Source organism: Melospiza melodia, chromosome 17 (assembly GCF_035770615.1).
Source record: "Melospiza melodia melodia isolate bMelMel2 chromosome 17, bMelMel2.pri, whole genome shotgun sequence".
Lineage (NCBI taxonomy): Eukaryota > Metazoa > Chordata > Aves > Passeriformes > Passerellidae > Melospiza > Melospiza melodia.
This window is the reverse complement of record NC_086210.1, coordinates 10,279,016-10,284,948: the sequence shown is the minus strand read 5'-3', so window position 1 is coordinate 10,284,948 and position 5,933 is coordinate 10,279,016.

Below are 5,933 nucleotides of genomic sequence, written 5' to 3'. Positions count from 1 at the left end.
TCTCCCCCATAATTTGAGATTCCGCCCCGAGCCTGAGGATATGGCCTCCTCGGCTAGGGCCTTGGTACACCTATACCACATTTCTGTGTGGAGAATATCCACCAGCTGCCCAATAACCCCAATCCGCAATAGTCTTGATACTACGAGGGCAAAATCCCCTGGCTTGCAGTCAATACCCCACTGCCTGTGAACAGGAAAAATGACCTTCGCAAGGGCCTCCATTCCTCTCGCTGGTCCGGGAGTATCCTCCCCGCCGAGCTGGGCCAGCTGCTGCGGCCGTCGTTCACCCGACCAGGCGATCCCCGTCCCCCGGGCAATGTCCCAGGTTTTGGCACCACTTTGTTGCCTCTGCTGGAGGTGTGATGACCTTATTCGGGAATGGCACAGTGACAATGCCCCTGCCACTCGGGCCACGTACTCGCAGACACCAATGTGGTGGACGGCAAATGGCATTTATGAACGGTTACACAGGGTTATATATAACGGGGGTTAACGGCCAAAAAAATGGGGGGCTAAGTAACTTTAACAGTAAAGGGGAGGGGTTCTGTCTACCCGTAACATCATGAGATCTTCCGATCAGTCCCTAATCTCCCACATTTGCAGTTTAAGAGGGCATCATTTATTCAGGCCTGAGGTCTAGCAAGGGATAACTCCTAACATTATGTGAACATGTAATTCTCCCAATGTCACTAAATGTGTATTAGAATTTATCCATTACCGTAAAACCCACCCCAAGTTCCCAGATTTAGTCCTTTTTTCTATCACTGCATTCTTGAGCCAGATGTCTTCTTGTCTTCCAACCATTCCTGCTGGGAAGGCAGCCCCTGCATGCCTTGTTCCTGTGCTAAAAGCTCACAGGCACAGTAAAAATGAATTAACCCTTTTGATAATGAGCCAAAGGCTTTGTGTGGGCAGGCAGAGGGAGGCAGGAGGCAGAGCTGTCAGCAAAGGAAGGGCCCAGCCAGGTGGGGCAGCCGGGGGATGCCGACAGCCTGCAGGGACAGAGGCACAGGGCAGGGACTCCGTGGGACAGCCTGGGCTGCACAGGGCACAGGGATGGGCAGCAGCTGCAAGACAGCCCTGCCAGAGCCAACTTGGGCAGCACTTTGGCCATGGCTGCTGGCCCTGGGGCCAGGAGGGGACAAGTGACCCTTGCAGGCCTGGGGCCTCATTGTCTCCTTGTCCCTGCTCAGCAGCCTGGCAGACGCCACCACATGATCCTGCCCCTGGCATTGCACATCCCCGCATGCCAGTGCCCATCCCGGGAAGAGCCCTGAGCAAGGAGGGAGGGACAGGATCTGCCTGGCCAGGGGCTGGGGCTCAGGCCTTGGCCCTTTGCATTCCTCAAACACATCCAGCTTTGCTCAGCACCAGAGACACCTTTCCCTTGCTGTCCCCACGTGTCATCACTGCCTCCAATGTTCTGCTCTGCCTGGAGAACTTCCTCAGTTGTGTCCCTCAGTGGGACCCATTAAAACTTGTAGAAACTTTGGAGTTTAAATTTAATTTTTAGTTCCTGAGAAGTTCTTTGAACACTCTCTGGGACTGAGTCTTATGTAAACAGCAGCAAAGCCTTGAGAGGGTCATTAAAGTCCTTGTGCTGTGTCTGTGCTGCTGAGCTGGGCTGGGCTTCTGCCACAGGAGCTCTTGGAAACCAAGAAGAACACAAAAAGTCATTTCTCCTGATGAGCAGCTTTTCTCTCAGTCCAGCAGGGCTGAGGGCACTGCTTGCAGGTACCTGAGAGCAGTGAAGCAGAGAGAGACTTAAAGGAACTGGAAGGACAATTTTAAGCTCATTCATGGAGAAATCTTCCCAGTTTTTGACACAGTCAGTTTCTGGCTGCAGGGATCTCCTAAAGCTGGAGATGGCAGGACTGATGTGACTGTAAGGATGGCTCTGCTGCCCTTTCTGCTTTGGGGGAGGATGTGCTGCAGAGTGGGGTTGCCCTGGGCACCGTCAGAGGGACAGGGCAGGACGGCTCCTGCTGCCAGGGATGGCTGCATGGGGTGAAGCTGGGGCTGCAGTCAGGGCTGCCCAGGGCTGTCCTGCAGAGCAGCTCCTGCAGCCCTCAGGGCTCTTGGCCAGCCCAGGGCATGTGCCACCTGCCAGGGGCAGCTCTCAGCCTGCCTGGCAGCTCCCCATGGACGCTGCAGGTGAGCTGTGGGTGCACGCAGTGACTCCTGCCAGGTCAGGTCCTGCTGCTGCGAAGAGGGTGCTGTGTGGGCCAGGACTGCTCAGAGCTCCAGCTCATGCCCAGCTCATTCCTGAGGGGACTTTTCATGGGGTCATTCAGGGCAGGGGTTTCCTGCTTGGGTCTCTGCTTTCCTGAATCTGTGCTCCCACTTTTCCCTGCTCAGCTTGGTGGCAATGGAAACTCAGCTGTGCAGGCCAGAGCAGGAGCTGAGGCTGTTCAGCCATCACACTGAGTTTTCCTGGGAACCTCAGCAAAAGCCTACACCTGCCCAGCCTCCAGATCCATGCAGCATCACCTTTCCCTGGTGCCCAGGCTGGGGGAGCTGTTCTTTAATCCCTGCAGGGCCGAGCAGCTGCAGGGCAGGGCTGGCCCAGGGGCTGGGCTGGGCTTTGGCAGCTCTGGCAGGGAAGGAGCCCGGGGCCACAGGAGCAGCTGGGGCTGGGACAGCTCCAGCAGCAGAGCCATGGGCAGGGAGGGAGGGAGGCAGTGCTGAGGGCAGCCCTGCTGCAGGGCAGATGTGGCACCTGCTGGGCCTGCCCTGCAGGGCAGACACTACCCTGAGCAGCACAGCTCTTGTGTCCCCTCGCAGCCAGCACAGCCCTCAGCCCGGGGGCTCAGGGCCCTCAGTCCCTCCTGGGCCAGCAGAGCAGCCCCAGAGATGAAGGGCATCTCTGCGGCCATGTGCCCATTCCCTGCTGACCAGGGCCTGAGGGCCACTGTCCTGCCCTGCTGCTGCCTGGCAGGGGCTGGGCAGGGCTGGCCAGGGAAAGGCTTTTCCTCAGGCCCAGCTCTCTCTCTCTCCTTGCCTTGCCCAGGTGCTGCTGGCATTGCTGAGGGGCTCTCTGCAATGGCAGTTCCAGCTGCAGGGCCAGGCCCAGCCCTTGGGCTCCTCCTGTGCAGGCTGAGCACAGCAATGGGGTGTCCCAGCTCCCTCTGCCCGGGGAGCTCTGGGCAGGGCAGCCTGGGACCCTGGCAATGAGCCCACTCTCCTCAAGCACTGCCATGGACAGGACCCTTGGTGTGTCCTCAGGATGCCATCCAAGCTGTCAGCTGCCTCCAGGGTACACTGGGGGACAGGAGCGTCCTTGGCCAGAGTGGGGCTGGGACTCTGAGAAAGGCTAAACCAGTTTGCTTTGCTGTGGGTCCCTCTGCTCTCAGTTGTGTCAGGCTGATTTCCAGGGGAACACAGGGACTGCCCTGGATTGCAGAAAAGGGCAGCTGGGGACCGACGGAGTGACAGAGCAGCTCCCCTAGCCCTTCACTGAGTTCCAGCCACTGCTCTTGCCTTGCACAGCTGTCTCTGCTCTCCCTGGGTGAAGCAGGAAACCCTCTCAAACTGCCTTTGGCCATCACCCTCCCTTAGTCCTGGGACAGGAGATGCTGCTGAGCTCTCAGCCTCAGGAGCTGTTTGAGCTGATGGAATCTAACCCCAGGACTTGCCCCTGTCCCCATTCCATGACCCCACTGCTTCAGAGCAGAGCTGACCCCTTGGTGTCCATGGGCAGAGCCCCTGCTCATCACAGCAATGGGGCCAGATCCCAGCAAAATTCCAGGCACGGGGCTGAAGGAAGAGCTCTGAGAAAAGGAAAACTGGGGGGCACAGAGCAACAGGGGCAGGGCTGGGAGAAAGGGCTTGCACAGAGCTCAGCAAAGGCTGCCCTGACTTGTCACTGTCTCCCCTTTGAACATCTCCCCATGACCCACTGTCTCTCAGCCGGTATCGGCATTAATTGTTGCAATCAAGGTGGCGTATTGAGATGGCCCCAGATTTGCCAGGCTCCACAACATTTGCCCTGTGCACCCGACCTTGTTGGGGTCATTATCATGCTGTCCATCCCTCCCAAAGAGTACCTCCAATACTGTTACTTCTCTCAGCTGTTGGATCCCATCCTCTAGTCTTCCAGCACATTCTATGGTGCTGCTCCTGCATTCTCTCCCTGTGAACAAACCTCTCTCTGACACTTATTAAAAGCCCTGGCTCCCTTACAAAAATCTGATTGATACCTGAGTCCTGGGTCAAGCGTCCCAAATCCTTGCCTCACCACCATCCAGCTGGACACCTGTACCCATAAGATCCCAGACCCAGAGTAACCAGGTTGTATAAGCCTCACGTCCCTGTCCGTACAATGTCTGTGTGCAGATTACAGAGACTTTTGTACATCAGGGACTCAGTGATGATCTCAACCATTGGCTCCCCTGTGAGTTGTGAGGGCCCTCCATTCTTATCCTTGTCTGGGTGCTCTGATTTCATCTTAGACCTCCTCGTTTCCACAGGGCAACTGCTGCTGGCTGTGACTGCCTCTGCAGTTCAGCTGGAACTTGGACAGTTGTAACATCTGTGGGTTCCGCTGCTGCACCATCAGACTCTCCCTCTTTGAGGCAGGGGGAGGTTTCCTCACCAGCTGGGGAAGTGTATTCCTTCAGCATCTGGCCCATCTCACACATCTCCTTCATCAGACCCCCCACCCAATCTGGGTGGTTCATTTCTGAGGTGGGCTGTGGGGCGTGGTCAGGCTCTGGGGTGTTGAGGATTTTTTGTAGGTTGAGGAGTTCTTGCTAGACAATGGCCATATTCGGCCGATGCACAATCCAGCCTGCTTGTACTAATGGACAATGAACACATTCACAAAAAATGGATAATGGACATATTCAGAAATGGGGTCAGTATATCCTTGAGAAAGATACAAGAAGAAGAGTCATCAGGACTCAGCAAGTTTGTCAGCAAGCTTGGGAGAGTGAGAAAAAAGAGAAAGCAATGGGTGGGCCAGACATCCACAGCAAGATGCACGAAAAATTAGATGATCCAATAAGCATTTTAATTTAGATGTGTTAACAGCTAGGATTAACCAATCATGTATTAGCTAGAGAAGCGTGGGCAGTAGAAACTTATTATAAATCTGGTCTTTTTAGGGATAATAAATTTGGCTTCACTTGATCATATTGGTCATGGTGTGATGTCCCTGAACATCCGCACCTCGCAACTGGGCTCCTGGAAGTCTTCATCTATGTCACATTCTGTGGGTTTTTATTTACTCCTTATTTGTCCATCCTGTAGAAAAGGATTGGTGTCAGTGGGAAACTGACATTGCTTGTTTGAAGGGGAGCCCACCCATCCTGCCTGAGAATGATGAACTCCTCTGTTTTAAAGTCTCTTTTTGAGGGTCTCTTCTTGGGTCTTCTACAGGTTGGTTTTTTGTTTCCTCTCCTCCAGGCTGTCCTGGCCTGTGCTGGGAAAAGCCCACTGCAGGGACATCTGTGCACCCTGGGATCCCAGGGTCCTGGGCATCTGCATGGGGATGGGCAACATAACAAAGGACTGTCTGGAGGCCTTTGGAAATGGGAATTTATGGACAGGTGGGACTGCTCAATCTGACTGCACCAGGCCCTCACCTCTAGATCTCTTTCCTGCTTGGCAGGGTTCCGTTTCCAGGGAGTGTGGGCAAGGACTGGCACTCACCTGCACAGAAAGGCTTCTGCCTTTTGTCCCTGTAGCTAAACCCAGGGTGAGATTCCTCCTTTAGTGCTCAAAGAAAGGAAAGGAAATCCCAGAAGGGATGTGCTCTGTCTTTGAAATCATTACCAATTGTGAGGAAGACCCCTGCTAAAGTAGGACGTGTCCCTGATCAAAGAAGGTCACCCCTCTGACCAAACTGATCCCAGCCCAAAGGCCAGGCCTTCTGCTGGGCTCCGGAAGGGGTGCTGCAGGCAGTGTGCTCAGGGGAGAGACCTCCACTGCCC